This window comes from Schistocerca piceifrons, chromosome 5 (assembly GCF_021461385.2).
Source record: "Schistocerca piceifrons isolate TAMUIC-IGC-003096 chromosome 5, iqSchPice1.1, whole genome shotgun sequence".
Classification (NCBI taxonomy): Eukaryota; Metazoa; Arthropoda; class Insecta; order Orthoptera; family Acrididae; genus Schistocerca; species Schistocerca piceifrons.
Genome location: NC_060142.1, coordinates 670394070 through 670411562, shown reverse-complemented (window position 1 = coordinate 670411562; position 17493 = coordinate 670394070). Strand labels below are relative to the sequence as shown.

The window sequence follows — 17493 nt, the reverse complement described above, 5'->3', positions numbered from 1 at the left end:
TCTGTTTTGTGTAATATGGTGCATGGTGTAGTAAGTTTACCCTCTATATCACTACTAATAAATCCTTATCTCTGAAACTGAGTACATCTACATCCTCATACATACTCCACAGACCACTATGTGATGCAGGGTGCAGCATACCATGTACCATTACTGGTCATGTTCTTTCCTATTCCACTCCCAGATAAAGTAAGGGAAAAACTACTATTTATAAGCCTTCATATGAGCCCTAATTTATCATTGTGGTCCTTAGACAAAATGTACATTGGCAGGAGTAGTATCATTCCGTAGTTGTTCTCAAATGCTGGTTCTCTGAATTTCCTCGATTGTGCCTCACAAAAGAACGCCATCTTCCCTCCAAGGTTTCCCATTTGACTTCAGGTAGTGTCTTCATAATACTTTCATGGTAATCAAACTTACCAGTGTCAAATTGTGCTTTTACGTCTTCCTTTAATGCAACCTCGATCAGTATGCAGTAATGGGTCACACTGCTGTCCTATGTGGTCTGCTTTATAGATGAACTACACTAGCCTGAAGTTCTCCCACTAAAACAAAGTCAACCATTTACCTTCCCTGCTATCAGTAGGTTGTGCTCATTCCATTTGTATCACTTTGTGGCGTTCTCTCTCTCTCTCTTTTACAGCACTCTACCATTCATCACACTAACAAGAAATTGTAAGTCTTCCTGTACCCTTTTACAGTCACCCAATAATGACATCTTCCCCTGCACCACAGCATCATCAGCAAACAGCTGTAAGTTGCTACTCACCCTGTCCATCAGATCACTATGTGATCAAAAGTATCCAGACACCACCAAAAACATACTTTTTTCATATTACGTGCATTGTGCTGCCACCTACTGCCAGTAACTCCATATCAGCAGCTTCAGTAGTCATTAGACATCGTGAGAGAGCAGAATCGAGCGCTCTGCGGAACTCACAGACTTCGAACGTGGTCAAGTGATTGGATGTCACTTGTGTCATACATCTGTAAGCGAGATTTCCACACTCCTGCCGGCCAGTGTGGCCGAGCGGTTCTAGGCGCTTCAGTCTGGAACTGCGCGACTGCTACGGTCGCAGGTTTGAATCCTGCCTCGGGCATGGATGTGTGTGATGTCCTTAGGTTAATTAGGTTGAAGTAGTTCTAAGTTCTAGGGGACTGATGACCTCAGATGTTAAGTCCCACAGTGGTCAGATCCATTTGAATCCACACTCCGGAACATCCCTAGGTCCAATGATACTGAAGTGGAAACATGAAGGACATGTACAGCACGAAAGCATACAGGCCGACCTCATCTGTTGACTGACAGAGACCGCTGACAGTTGAAGAGGTTCGTAATGTGTAATAGGCAGACATCTATCCAGACCATCACACAGGAATTCTAAATTACATCAAGATCCACTGCAAGTACTATGACAGTTACGTGGGAGGTGAGGAAACTTGATTTCATAGTCGACTGCCTGCGCATAAGCCACACATCAAGACTGTAAATGCCAAACGACACCTCGCTTGGTGCAAGGAGTGTAAACATTGGATGATTGAACAGTGGAAAAATGTTGGGTGGAATGACAAATCACGATACACAATGTGGCAATCTGATGGCAGGGTGTGGGTATGGCGAGTGCCCAGTGAATGTCATCTGCCAGTGTGTGTAATGCCAACAGTAAAATTTGGAAGTGTTGGTGTTATGGTGTGGTCATGTTTTTCATGGAGGAGGCTTGCACCCTTCGTTGTTTTGCGTGGCACTATCACAGCACAGGCCTGTATTGATGTTTTAAGCTCCTGCTTGCTTCACACTGTTGAAGAGCAATTCAGGTATGGCGATTGCATCTCTCAACACACTCGTGCACCTGTTCATAATACACGGCCTGTGGCGGAGTGGTTGCACAACAATAACATTCCCGTAATGGACTGGCCTGTACAGAGTCCTGACCTGAATCCTATAGAACACCTTTGGGATGTTTTGGAATGCCGACTTCATGTTAGGCTTCACCAACTGACATTGATACCTCTCCTCAGTGCAGCACCCCATAAAGAATGCACTGCCATTCCCCTAGAAATCTTCCAGCACGTAATTGAACGTATGCCTGCGAGAGTGGAAGCTGTCATCAAGGCTAGCCAACATCATATTGAATTCCAGCATTACCAGTGGAGGGCACCACGAACTTGTAAGTCATTTCCAGCCAGATGTCTGGATTCTTTTGATCACATAGTGATGTATCTAGGGAATAGGAGTGATCCCATCACACTTCCTGGGGGCACTCCTGATGCTACCCTTGTTTGTTATGAACAGTCACCATCAAGGACAGTGTACTGGGTTCTTTACTTAAGTAGTCTTGAAGTCACTCACAAATCTGAGAACCTTATCTGTATGCTCAAACCTTTATTAACTGCCTGCAGTGGGTCACCATATCAAACACTTACAAGATAGTTAGAAATATGGAAGATGCTTGTTGCTCCACGTCCATGGTTCGCAGGATATCATGTGGGAAAAGGTTGAGCTGGGCTTCACCCTGGCTTTGGTTTCTAAATCTATGCTGATTTGTAGATACAAGCTTTTCCGTCTCAAGGAAATTTATTACATTTGAATTCTGTATGTTTTCAAGAATTCTGCAGCAAACCAGTGTTAAGGGTATTGGTCTTTACTTATGCGGGTCTGTTTCATGCCTTTCTTATATGCTGGAATTGCCTGCACTTTTTTCAGTTGCTTGGGACTTTGCACGGGGCAAGAGATTCCCATCATTTGCTCTTTCATTGATGGTTAAGAGCCCAGAGTATTAGAAAAAGATGGAGAAATGCAATGTGACATCACTAATTTACATTCTGTTATTTTGTATAATGTTTTATCTCTCAAACAGTAACAGATAATTTTATTGCTCCAATGAATTTAGTCGTGGTTATTGTAGAAAGTCTCAGTGAGACACAAGTTTTAAAATAGTTTCCAGTTGTAAAAATTGCAATATTCAGTGCTTAAGAAACACTTAATTTAATGAGTTATAAAAAGTTAATTTTATTTTCTTGTTCTAGGTGTCTACTATATCATGGAATTAATATTTATCTGTTTATGTGAATGTACTTACATGTAGGTGAGAAAAGTCACGGGACACCACCTAATATCGTATTGGACCTCCTATTGCCTGTTGCAATGCAGCAACTTATTGTGGCATGGACTCAGCAAGTTGTTGGAAGTCCCTGCACATATATTGAGCCAAGCAGCCTCTATTGTCATCCGTAATTGCGAAAGTTTTGCCAATGCACAATTTTGTGCATGAACTGGCTCTTGATTATGTCCCACAAATGTTCGATGGGATTCATGTCGGGCAATCTGGGTAGCCAAATAATTTGCTTGAACTGTCCAGAATGTTCTTCAAACCAGTCGTGAAGAGTTGTGGCCGGGTGACATGGCACATTGTCATCCGTAAAAATTCCAACTTGGTTTGGGAATATGAAGTCCATGAATGGCTGCAAATGGTCTCTAAAGTAGCCGAACATAATCATTTTCTGTCAAGGACCAGTTCAGTTGCCCCAGAGGACCCAGTCTATTCCATGTAAACATAATTCACACCATTATGGAGACACCATCAGATTGCACAGCGCCTCATGGACAACCTGGGTCCCTGGCTTTGTGGGGTCTGCGCTACCCTCAAACCCTGCATCAGTTCTTACCAACTGAAATTGGGACTCTTCTGACCAAGTCATGGTTTTCCAGTCATCCAGGGTCCAACTGATACGGTCACAAGCCCATTTCTGTGATTTTTTTCATGCAGTTTTGCTTGTCTGTTAGCACGGACAACTCTATGCAAATACCGTTTCTCTCAGTGATTAAGTGAAGGCCATCAGCCACTGCATTGTCCATGATAAGAATAATGCCTGAAATTTTGTATTCTTGGTGCACTCTTTATACTGTGGATCTCAGAATATTGAATTCCATAACAATTTCCAAAATAGAATGTCTAATGTCTATAGCTCCAACTACAATGTAATGTCCAAAGACTATCAATTCCCGTCATGTGGAAACCTTTTTACATGTATCATTTGAGTACAAATGATGATGCACTGCCCTTTTATACCTTGTGTCGTGATGATACTGCTATCTGTATATGGGCATATACTCAGTGTACATGGAACTGAATCTGTCTGGTCAAGGAACCTGTATTACTCTGAGTCTGGATTATTTGAAAGGCTCCATAACTGTGTCTCTGCCAGTTTTTCTCTGGATGGTCACTGTATCCTAGTTTTTTCTTCAAGCCCCTATACACATGTGATTCTACGAGGGTGGTTTGAAAAGTTCTCGGAATCACCATGAGAGATCAGTGCTAGCGCAACAGGTTGTTCACGTGATATTCATTGGACTGTTGCCTGTAAACACATGCCACATCAGTGGTCTTGGAAGAGAGCTGTGGTAGTGACATAGCTCTCTTGTTGTTCCTGTGTAGTGATTTGCGAAGATGGAAAAAATTGAGATTCAAACAGTGATTAAGTACTTAATAAAGAAAGGTATGAAAGCAAAGGATATTCATGCCAATTTCCAGAATACACTGGGGGACTCTGCTCCTTTATATTCAACTGCTGCCAAGTGGACAATTGAACTTAAATTTGGTCAGGAGAGCTTAGATGATGACCTGCACAGTGGTCAGCCAAGATGTGTCATTACTCCAGAAATCATTGCAAAAGTGCACAAAATGGTCATGGAGAATTGCTGATTGAAAGTGCATGAAATTGCTCACACTTACCAGATGTCATCTGGAAGGTCGTATCACATTTTAACTGAAGAATTACAAATGAAGGAAAAATCTGCAAGATGGGTGCTGCGACTCTTGATGTGCGCCCGCACTCATGTACCATTGCTGTGGCAAAATAACACAAACTAAGGTACGAATTGTTGCCACACCTGCCTTATTCAACTGATATGACACCATCAGACTTCCATCTCTTCCCAAAACTGAAAATTTTTCTTGGTGGTCGAAGATTCACTTCAAACGAAGAATTGATAGCCAGAGTTGACAACTATTTTACAGGCCTGGAGGAAACTTATTTTCGAGATGGGATCAAGCCACTGGAACATCGTTGGACCAAGTGCATTAATCTACAAGGAGACTACATTGACAAACAAAATAAGTTTCAGTGATGTAAGTACTTTTTTTTCTGTTCCGTTCCGAGAATTTTTCGAACCACCCTCGTAAATACACTGTTCTTGTCTCCAATATATGACTTCACTGTAGCATACACATGCCATGTCTTTATGTCATCTCAGTCATAAATATGTTACATTGGCATGTGGGACTTGAGCAGGAGCAGATGTTCTACTGTGACCAGCATTAAAAGTATAGTTCTCTAAGGCCGGCTATGTCTTTATATTTGACTTTTTGTGTTCGTAGTGGTGGCTCCTGTTCACTGAAACATAGTGTCTGCTCCTGTTGTTCTTTGTGATGACTGAATGTGCTGCAATAATTGTTCTTCAACCTCTGCTTCAAGACACTTAGTATTGGAGAATTGTAGGCTTCACAATGTTTTGCCTTTGACACTTTAAAAATCAGCATCTTTGAGGAGTAAATGAGTTTGTTGATCTTATGTGAAGCACAGTAAGTCAACTACCTTTGCCACCCAAATTCTTAGTCCACCATACCTGAAGCTCATTTTCCAGCATGTTCCCTGTGCACATTTTTGGGTCGTGAAAGTTTCAAGGACATAACAAAATTCAAGATGTCTTCCGTTGTTGTTCTCAAAAGAACGGTCCCCACTGCTACAGCATCAATATGTTCCACCAGTAGTTTTCCTGTCATTGTTTGTTTCCTGATATGAAGAATTTATATTTATCATTGTGTTAAACATTTACCGTTACTTCTGTTAAAATTATTGGCATATTTTCTGCTGATGGAGCAGTTTTCTGCTGGTGGAGCAGCATGCAGTAAAATTCAGGAAAATTGCCCAGTAGTCCAGCAGCTTATTGTATTCAGCTTTCTGGGTTATAGTAGAACAGTCAGACCCATCACTAATTCTTCAGGTGTTCATGCTCCTGCAAGACAAACCAGATCAACTTGTGTGGCACTCAAAGGCCTCTTCAAGGTTAAGGAAAGCAAGGTGGGGGTGCTTTGACTTCTCAATATCTTTTTCCATAAGCAGGCAAGCAACATGAAAAGCATCTGCCATGCCAGAGCCCCTCACGAGTCCACATTGATTGCCAATTGTCAGATCCTTTTGTCAATGATGTGTTCACAGATCTTAATCGTGTGTGAGAGAAGATATATTGAGCAGTAGTTGCAACATTCAGCTGGGCTACCCTTCTGCTTCCAAATTGCAATTGTTGTACTACATGTCCACCAGTTGGAATCCTTTCCTGTTCAACAAAATTTTTTTGAAGAAATCTCAGCCATTAAGTTGAATCCCAGTGCTTTGATTTCCACAAAGCTGAAGCTATTCAGTTGAATCCCAGTTCTTTGGTTTTATACAGCTCTGCAGATAGTTGTCTGGTCCTGTTCCCTTTCCATTTTTCATTTTATACACTGTTTTGACAACACCACAATTGGTGTCTTGGTTTCCTGTACAGGTGCTGGCACTTGAATCAGAGTATGTGGAAACTCCTGATTGCAAATTTTCTCAGAGTATTAATGCCATCACTCAGCTACATTCTTCCTACTGGTGACAAGTTTTGCTTCTTCATAGTCGCTTCCACGGAATTTTTCTATGGCCTCTGTTTGTCTGAAATGCTGCTTCGCAAGGCGGTAGAGTTCTCTTCTGTTGTTGGCGAAAGTTTATCACAGACTTTGCTGGAGTGGAACGATTTTTCTGCCATCACTGCCTTCTTTGCTGCACTGCTAGCATCATGAAAATAATTCTACTTTTTCCCCATCATAGAAGCTTTCAATGTAGCCGCTTTTTAAAACACAACATTTTTCACTTCTTCAGTCCATAGACATGACTGGCGATAGATTTTACATCATCCGGATTTTGTGGTACCCAATTTTTAATGAGGATTTGCTGTGACACAATCTTTCAGGGTGTCCCACTTTTTTTCCCCTCAATGCCAGTAATAGGTGGAAGGGTGATGTCTGAAATGATGTTATTTTCCAGTTCTTTGAATAGTTACCCTGTAGTCCACGCTGGACCACTGCAATCTCACAGAGGTCTGATGTGCATTCGGACATAAGATGGGTAATTTGTGTGGCAACTGTTTCATAGGGAAGGACCTTTGTATTCAAGATAACTTGTAGACCATGTTGCTGTACAAGAATATTTAGATATGGCTCATTCTGTTACCACTGTGTTAAGTCCAAAGATGGGATATTTGCTTCTTGTAGTAGGTATTCAACGAAGTTAAGTATTCTCTCACCATTTGCATTCTAGTTCCCAGCACCACTGTCATAATGGCATAGATATACATCTGCATTTGAACCATCATGACCATTGACATCAACAGAGACAATGGGTGTATGCTCAGTTTTTGCCTTTATATGGAGGATAATGTGAGAAGATATAAATCTTCCACTAATCAGATGCCAAAACAACTTTCATTAAGTGATGATCAAATCATTCTATTTTTGCTTCAAAACCACAAAATTTTGTGCTGATAATGATCCCAACTCCATTGATGGTTTTTGGGCTGCCATTATAAATGATTTTATGTACGTCACAAATATCTTGTGGTTTTGCATATCTCCACTTGGTGTCCCACACTGTGCAAATGTCAATTTTATCCCATTTTAATACCACAATTACTACATCTGCTCATCCTGTCATAGAGCTGATGTTAAGAGAGGCAAATCTTGTGACTAGAGCTTGCCTGTTTAGCTACCATTGCTCTGAAAAAGTCGGTAATCCTTGCTCGTTTATCACATCATTTGAGCCTGGATAGCACCCATCTTCTAAGGGGAGTGCCCACTGAATACACTGAGGTGACAAAAGTCATAGGATAGTAATATGCACGTATACAAATGATGGAAGTATCGCATACAAAAGGTATAAAAGGGCAGTGCATTGGCAGAGTTGTCATATATGCTCAGGTGATTCATATGAAGAGGTTTCCAATGTGATTATGGCCACACAGTGGAAATTAAGAGACTATATGGTCTCACAAAAGAAATTAAGAGATTTTGAACACAGAATGGTTGTTGGAGCTAGACGGATGGACCATTCCATTTCAGAAATAATTATAGAATTCAATATTACGAGATCCGCAGTGTCAAGAGTGTGCTGAGAATACAAAATTTCCGGTATTACCTCTTACCACAGACAATGCAGTGGCCGACAGCCGTCACTTAATGACCGAGAGCAATAAAAGTTTTGCAGAATTGTCAGTGTTAACAAACAAACAACACTGCATTAAATAACTGCAGAAACCAATGTGGGATGTACGACGAAAGTATCCATTAGGACAGTGTGGCGAAATCTCGCATTAATCGGTTATGCCAGTACACTACCAACCCAAGTGCCTTTTCAAATGGCACAACTTTGCCTTCAATGCCTCTTCCTGGGCTGATGACCATATGGTTGGACTCTTGATGACTGGAATACTGTGGCTTGGTCAGATGAGTCCCACTTTCAGTTGGTAAGAGCTGATGGTAGGGTTCAAATGTGGTGCAGACCCCCACAAAGCCATGGACCCAGGTTGTCAATAATGCACTGTGCAAGCTGGTGGTTGCCCCATAATGGTGTGGATTGTGTTTACATGGAATGGACTGGTCCCTCTGGTACAACTGAACTGATCGTTGACAGAAAATGGGTTATGTTCGGTTACTTGGAGGACATTTGCAGCCATTCATGGATGTGAGGTTCCCAAACCAAGTTGGAATTTTTATGGATGACAATACGGTATGTCACCTGCCCACGATTGTTTGTGATTGGTTTGAAGAACATTCTGGACAGTTCGAGCAAATGATTTGGCTACCAAGATCGCCCAACATGAATCCCGTCGAACATTTATGGGAAATAATCGAGAGTTCAGTTCAAGCAAAAAATCCTGCGTTGGCAAACTTTTGCTATCATGCACAGCTATAGAGGCAATGTGGCTCAGTATTTCTGCAATGGACTTCCTACGGCTTATTGAACCCAAGCCATTTCAGGTTGCTTCATTATTGCAATTTTTGTCAACTCAGAGTGCTATCCAACCTCACAAGTTTTTTGCTAAATTGTGTAAGTGTCACACTTTCTTTTGTGGTGGCAATACTCATCGAACGGCTTTGAAATGTCTGCGCCACTGGTTCGAACATGTGCATTAGTTTAGCTAGAAATTCTCTACAGGTTTCAGGATGGCACCATGTGCTTTTGCCACCTGCTTCCCTCTTTTTTCTGTGTAAGGACATATATACTGTGCTGCATGGATTGTACCTGCAGATACCAATTAAAAAATTGATATACATGGAGCACTATTACTCTCATTCCTTTTTGTAGTGCTTGGCACGATTTCTTTGCATCTCTCATCTTGAACACCAAGAGGCAAAATAATCACCCAATGCAGAGAGGAAAAGCAAATATTTTATTCACGGCATCACATGCACAGAAGAAAGATGAAAATGTGGCCAGCATGCAGCTGATTACACACAATTTGGTGCACATTAGTTAGCTACTACACATCTATCTTTGAGCTGCTTTCACTTGCATAAAGTTCTTCACACACAACAGCGAATAATGCCAACAATATTGCAGCATACATCAGCTGCACTTGTCCCAAAACAGATACTTTTATGTATGTTCAGTTCCACATATAAGACTGTATCAACCACCAAACCTGCTCTGCCTCTGATAACAGCGCTGAAAACTTATACTTGCAGCTTGTTGTCTGCAAAGGATGTTTGTACATTTTATTTTATCCATCATTGCTTTTCTGATGTTAATTTCATTTACTGGGTCATTCCATTACTAAGACTATGGAAATTTGCTCCTCAGTTTGATGCTTCAGAACTAGAAATGTAAAATACAAATAAAAAACATTTGAGCAGTTGGTGTGTGTTACTGCCTTACCTGCACACAAAAGAGAAAGTTCAAAAGTAAAAGTTATATGACCCAAAATCATCTGTTGCTTGCAATGCCAAACGCTCATACTGGCAAAACATCAGAAAATGATTCAGTTCAAGGACCGAGGTGAGATGGAGGAAAAAAAAGCTTCTAACACAGATAAGGACCATTTGTATCAGCAGAAAAGGTGCATTTTAAAATCTGATCTCCACGTATTTTGAGGCTCTCCTGTCCACAGATGGGATTGTGTAGATGCTCAGAGGGCAAAGGCCGAAGGGGCAACAATTGCCCATGATACCACTGTGTTTTCATCATCATCATTCACTTTATATCAGTAGCAGTTCAAATGTGTATACTGTTCTTAACAACTGTGTATTTTCCATACCTTCCAACCCCACGCCAAGATCCAGGAAAATGGGTAATTTATGACAGTGTCGTGTGTGTGTGTGTGTGTGTGTGTGTGTGTGTGTGTGTGTGTGTGTGTTTTGGGGGGCCTGTAAATTTGATGAAGTGCTGTAACTGAAAGCAAACCTAATAGTCACGCTCCAATTGGGCAAGCACACAACCTAGATAATTACGTGATTCACTGCTCTTTGGTGGTTCTGTTCCATACTGTCACCTTTTGGTCCAATTAACACAGAATGCACGTGGTGTGCAGAATTGTCAGTCCAGCTTGATGACTAAGCAATTCAACAGAGTACACATACAAAGAATTAATAAAATGATGATAAAAGAAAAAGTACCCCAAGGGATAATAATGTTGATGAAATGCACAGAATCAAGTATTAACTTGGCAGTGTTTATTTCAGGTAAAGTAACACCAAAGAAATGGTGTACGATCTGTGGCCACACAATTCTTTTACTAATAGGAGTTTCTTAAATCACCGAGGAAAATAAATAAAACAGTGAGCAGCATGCAGAGTGATAGACAATGTTCCAAGTGCCATTTATTGTTAAAGTTCTTACCACAGATGAGTTACTGTAGTAATCACAAATTTAACATCATCAAAGTCTGTCACTAACAGAAGTACTGCAGTTTGCGCATGGAGCCTTTAAACGGTCAGTGTGATAACTGAAATTTACGCAGGGTACAAAAAATGCAAATACTAAGCACTCTGGACTGCCCAAAATCTCACCAGTCTTACCACAAACCACAATCGAAGCTCATCGTGAACCAAAGAAAGCCACTAGACTCACTCCACCTGCTTATTTAAAGCCTCTGTCATGTGCCCTACTGCTGTATACAACACACAAGCTTCCCTATGTCACAGTATTGTAATATTTACAATTTTGTCACACTCCATTTAATTGACATATAGTCACAGTTTCTTACATATTTGCATCACATTCATTATTCCAATGGTTTTAAGTACTCCGTCTTCAGGCCACGAGTGGCCTAGGCCTACTGAGACCCCCTGACCGCCGTGTCGTCCTCAGTGGAGGATGCGGGTAGGAGGAGCATGAGGTCAGCACACTGCTCTCCCGGTCGTTATGATGGTATTCTTGAATGAAGCCGCTACTATACAGTCGAGTAGCTCCTCAATTGGCATCACGAGGTAGAGTGCACCCCGAAAAATGGCAACAGCGCATGGTAGCCTGGATGGTCACCCATCCAAGTGCCAACCACACCCGACTGCATTTAACTTTGGTGCTCTCACAGGAACCGGTGTGTCCACTGCGGCAAGGCCGTTGCCAATGGTTTTAAGTATTTGACAAAAATTATATAAATTACACTCGTACTGAGCAGATGGCCGAGCTCAAGTCAGATGCATGACTAAATTCTGCGTACTGTCACAGCACCATACAGATCAAAGAAAACACTGTTTACATTAATAATTACTACAAAATCTATTTCCACTAATTATTACTACAGGGTACATACTAAAAACGGAACAAGCTGCTGTTAGTGATTTATGTTAAAGTGCAGAACGTTTTTCGGCCACTGTTTCAGCAACAAGAAATAATAATGTAAACAATGGAAAATCCAGGATGGAATAACATCAGTATTATCAAAAGGACAGATCCAGACTCCCCATATAACGGAGATGTTGAGTCACAGGCAGGCACTATAAAAAGACTGTTAAACAAGTAAGCTGTTGACCAAAAGCCTCCATCTGAAGTGGACGACAAAAAACACACACACACACACACACACACACACACACACACACACACACACACGTGTCAGTGGCCCCCAAGACGAGACTGTGAGCAGCTGCACATAATGGGAGAAGCAATCAGGATGTGTAGGGTAAGGAGGAGGCTGGGGCGGAGAGGAGGAGGCATAGAAGGACAGGGTTGGGGTAAAGTAAAGCGCTGCTTGTGACAGCATTCAGGGACATGGTAGGGAGAGGGAAGTATAGGTGGGAAGTTGGAAGGGGAGGGTTAGGGGAGTAAAAGAGAGAAGTAAAAAGCCTGTACATCCATTGGTGGAATATAATGTGGTGTAGTGCTAGAGTGGGAACAGAGAAAGGGATATATGCATGAAGGACAGTGACTAATCAAGGTTGAGACTAGGGCATTGTGGGAATGTAGGGTATATTGTAGGGAGAGTTCCCATCAGCACTGCTCATAAAAGCTGGTGTTGATAGGAAGACTCCGTATGGCGTGGGCTGTGAAACAGTCATTGAAGTGAAAAATGTGTTAGACAGCGTGCTCGGCAACTGGGTGGTCCAGCTGTTTCTTTGCCACAGTTTGTAGGTTGCCATTCACGCAGACAGCTTGTTGGTTGTAATGTCAATGTAGAACACAATGCGGTAGTTTCAGCTTAGCTTGTAGGCCAAGTAATTGCTTTCACAGGTAGCCCTGCCTTCATGGGATAGGTGATGCTTGTGACCAAAAGGGGCTAGGTGGGAGGATGTATGGGACAGGTCTTGCATTCCCCCCAGGGGGTCCACAACTCTTTTGTGGATACATGCATAGCGAACACAGGACTCCGAGCTAATGCGGCGCTCTTTCCTTTCCGAGCTGCATAGCTTCCTTTTCCACATCCTTCCCCATCCCCCATCTTGCCCCGCCCCCCCACCTCCGCCTCTTCCCTTCCCTTTCTCCCCCTCTGGTGGGAGTATGTTTAGTGCCAACATCTGGAGATGGACGCTTGAAACTGTCAAACAGTCTCTCTTCTTCGCTTTCTCTGCTGGCAAGTTTCTGTCCTTCTCTTTTCCTTACCTATTTACCCTCTTCGCTTCGGCGTTTGAGACCTCTCTTCTTTGCTTTCCTTTTCATTGTTTGTCCCTATCTCTTTTTTCCTCCCTGTGTGTGTCTGAAGGCCAACCCACACATTCCCACGCGTAGCCTGTGACGGGGTAACGCATACCGTATTTACTCGAATCTAAGCCGCACCCGAAAAATGAGACTCTAAATCAAGGAAAACAATTTTTCCCGAATCTAAGCCGCTCCCGAAATTTGAGACTCGAAATTCAAGGTGAGAGAAAAGTTTTAGACCGCTCCTCCAAATCGAAAAACAGTTGGTCCATTGTAACGTGAAACACAATTGAGGTCGAATGGATGAAGATACAGCTACAGTAGTTTGGTTCGAGTCGTAATCTTAACAGTTAAGCTTTACCAGGTAGCCATTGCTATGTCAGGCGCTCCATCCGTATTTATACGAGTACCCTTCCTTTTTTCGTGTGCTTCGTCTGGTTTGAATCGATTGCTTATTTTGTTTTGATCTGATAAGTGCCGTTCTCTTTGTTATAGGTGTTTATGTCAGTCTAAGCTGAAAATGCATTATTCTACTGTGTCATGCATTGTTTTGTTACATTCTGATAATGCGTGTTTACGACCTGTCGCCGCTCGCGGCAAGGCTTGCTTTTGTGCGCGCTACCGCAGCTTACAATTAAGGGGGGGGGGAGAGAGAAAGAGAGAGAGAGAGAGAGAGAGAGAGAGAGAGAGAGAGAGAGAGAGAGAGAGAGAGAGAGAGAGAAGAGGAATTGTCTCATAAGCGAAACAATGGCGGGAGTCTACTATTTGTTGTTACTTAAACTGCTGCTTTCTTTGATAATGATCAACAAGAACCAAATAACAGACTGCATATGATAGAAGATGTTCTGAACGAAAGTTTAGCGAAAATTTTTCTCTGTTTGAAAATCTTTGCAGACGACTTCTTTAGTACATTACATTCTGCACAGAAATTAGAGTCATCTTAGATTTAAAAATCTAGTCAGTTGCCGTGCTTAGTTTCTGACTTTATCACTATTCAGCATAAGAATAATACGAATATAAACATAACATGATATGTATATTCTTCCGCGTTTGCTGTTCTAGTTTCGTAGTTTATTAGGCAGACAGGATTTAAATGAAATAGCAGCAAACACGAAAGAATACATTGCATAATGTTAACATTCTTCTACCTTTTAATTTAGTTACTGACGCAGAGGTTTTGGCGCCAGTATTTATCTTTGTGCCTGCAAAGCATACCTGTCTAGCGCGATATATATTTGATGGCAGAAGTTAGTTGTGGCGACACCTACCAACATTTTTCAGAACTTCCGCTTACTTTGCACTCGATTCTAAGCCGCAGGCAGTTTTTTGGATTATAAAAACTGGAAAAAAGTGCGGCTTAGATTCGAGTAAATACGGTAATTCCCCGCCCCGGGTAGACAGGTAGGACACGTACGTACCCCCTGGATGGCCAGGCCCAGGGAGGGGTGATTACCTGAGCTGGTACCTTCCGAATGTGCCGATTGATCCCTCTGTCCGTTTCTTGGGAGGTGTGAATAATCACCTAAGGCGGGAGTGCCCTCAGAGAGTGCCCCCACAAGGAAGGAGACGCCGGTAATCATGGGGGATACTTCAGCAATGGTTTCCTCATCATCTACTATGTCTGCTCACAAGCAAAAGTTAAATGAGTCTGAGCCATGGACAATTCTTCCATCAGTGCCACAGTTCCTTGTTGTTTCTCAGTCGGACGAAAGTCAAGACTTCTCCGTAGTCAACCCTTTCATTATTCAGAAAGGTGTCGACGCAATTGCAGGTCCTGTAAAGTCTTGTTCCCGATTACAAAATGGCACCTTGTTGTTAGAAACAGTTAGTGCCCTCCAGGCACAAAAATTGCTGCGTACTTCACTGCTACACACCTTCCCTGTCTAGGTGGTAGCTCACCGCACTTTAAATTCATCACATGAGGTGGTTTATACACGCTCCCTTGACGGATTGTCCGACGAGGAAATTCAAAACTACCTGTCTGACCAGGGCGTAACGGCTGTTCATCGAGTCACGAAAAGGGTTGAAAGGACTTTGTTCCAACCCGTACTGTCTTCTTAACATTTGACAGAGTTCAACTTACATCGAACGTAAAAGCGGGCTAAGAGATAATTTCCGTTTGCCCTTACATCCCAAACCCTACGTGTTGCTATCGGTGTCAGCAGTTCAATCATACCAGCCAGACATGTTCCAATCCAGCCAAATGCGTTACGTGTGGCAAGGATGCCCATGAGGGTGCTTGTCCACCTCCATCCCCTCGTTGCATCAACTGTATGGGTGACCACGCTGCTTCCTCTAGAGATTGCCCCATTTTCAAAGACGAACGGCTCATTCAGGAAATCAGAGTGAAGGAAAAGGTGTCGACATTTGCTGCTCGAAAGTTATTCACCAGTCAAAAGCCCACTGTGCCTCACGCAGGTAAATACAGCACTGTCCTTGCCTCTCCTTGGCCTACAAAGGAGGCAGCCACACAGACTTGTGATCTCACCTTCAGTGCCACAGTCGTCAGATCGGCCAGCGCAAAGATCGCCCATTCAACCTCTCCACTCTCACCTGTTCACTCTATGGCTCACACTCATTGGGTTTTGCTAAATCATGAGCCCCAAAATCAGACACCTGGACTTCCAAAAACGAGCCTACTCATGAAGATTTTTTACGTACCCCGTCTTCACAACCATCGATTCCTCCCTCATCTCAATGTCCTGTTTCCAAGAAGGCTAATAATAAACCCAGGAAGGAGACTTCTCTGCCACGGCGTGTCTCATCTACAGCATCACCTGGCTGTAACCGCCCTCAGCCGTCTTCTGTCTTGCCAAGGCGCACTGCTGGTGGCCGACCTACCGGCCGATCGCTGGTGGCAGGAGCTGCTCCCGAACAACCTATGAATCAGGATCTTCTGCCTTCGGCTGAATGCCGTTACACGCTGTTGGGTGCCGGCTCTGAGCAGCTGTTGAGTTGAGGGCACCCTTGGTCACGTTCTTCCCTTTTCTGCCCGCCCTAAGTCCATTATCCATTGGAATATCCGTGGCATTCGAGCCAATCGGGATGAATTGTCAATCCTCTTACGATCCTGCTCGCCAGTCATCTTCTGTCTTCAGGAAACAAACCTGTGTACCCATGATCGCTTTGTTTTCCCTCATTTTCAGTCAGTCCAATTTGATCTCCCCTCTGTTGATGGCACTCCGGCACATGGAGGACTCATGATTCTTCTCCATGATACTGTCCATTACCACCCAATTCCCTTAAACAGTTCCTTCCAAGCTGTTGTTGTCCGTTTTTCCCTTTCTCTCTTTGTACTGTATACATTCCATCGTCCACACCAGTGGCAAGAGCTGACCTCCTTCATCTTCTTGGTCCACCCGCTTTGGGGATCTCTGTGTCCTTGTCCGCATGGCTCACTATTGATGGACGTCTTCCACCAAGTGGATCTTGTTTACCTCAACACTGGGGCCCTACATTTTTGTCTGCCTCCATTACAAATTTCTCTCATTTGGACCTTTCGGTCGGTACTGTTCCGCTAGCTCGGCGCTTAGAATGGTTTTATCTTGCTGATACACACTCGAGTGACCACTTTCCCTGTGTCCTTAGATTGCAGCTACAAGTGCCATGTATGCGCCTGAGACGCTGGAAGTTTGCCCAAGCCGATTGGACACTTTTTTCATCTCTAGCGGCATTCGATGACCATCACTTTCCTACCATCGACGATGATGTCACTCATATTACAGAAGTTATTCTTACAGCTGCGAAACGTTCAATACCTTACACCTCCGATTTGCCCCCCCCCCCCCCCCCCACCTCCCCAGTTCCTTGGTGGAACGAGGCATGCCATGATGCAATACTTGAGCGGCGATGTGTTCTGCGCGTTTTCCACCACCATCCTACTTTGGCCATCTGTATCCGCTATAAGCAGTGCCGTGCGCGATGCTGTCGCATCATCCGCGATAGCAAGAAGGCAAGCTGGGACTTCTTTACTAGCTCATTTAACACCTCCACTCCCTCCTCGGAAGTTTGGAGTCGGATTCGACGGTTATCTGGCGCGCCTAGTTTCTCCCCGGTCTCTGGGCTCACTGTCACGCATAATATCTTAGTGGACCCTGTCGCAATTTCTAACTCATTGGATCAACACTTTGCTGAGATTTTGAGCTCTTCAAATTACCCGCCAGCTTTTCTCCCAAAGAAGTGTGCAGCGGAAGTGCGACCTCTTGCTTTCTCCTCTCAAAACTACGAAAGCTATAATACTGTTTTTTCCATGCAGGGGCTCCAACACGCAGTCTCATCTTCTCGCTCTTGCGCCCCAGGACCAGATGGTATCCACATCCAAATGTTGCTGCATTTATC

At 43.2% G+C, this 17493-nt stretch overlaps 1 protein-coding gene across 1 annotated transcript in view; it reads left to right on the top strand.

The window, feature by feature from the left end:
- LOC124798110 (ceramide transfer protein) overlaps window positions 1–17493 on the top strand; it is a 204400-nt gene that overhangs the window by 141083 nt on the left and 45824 nt on the right. The window lies entirely within an intron of this gene.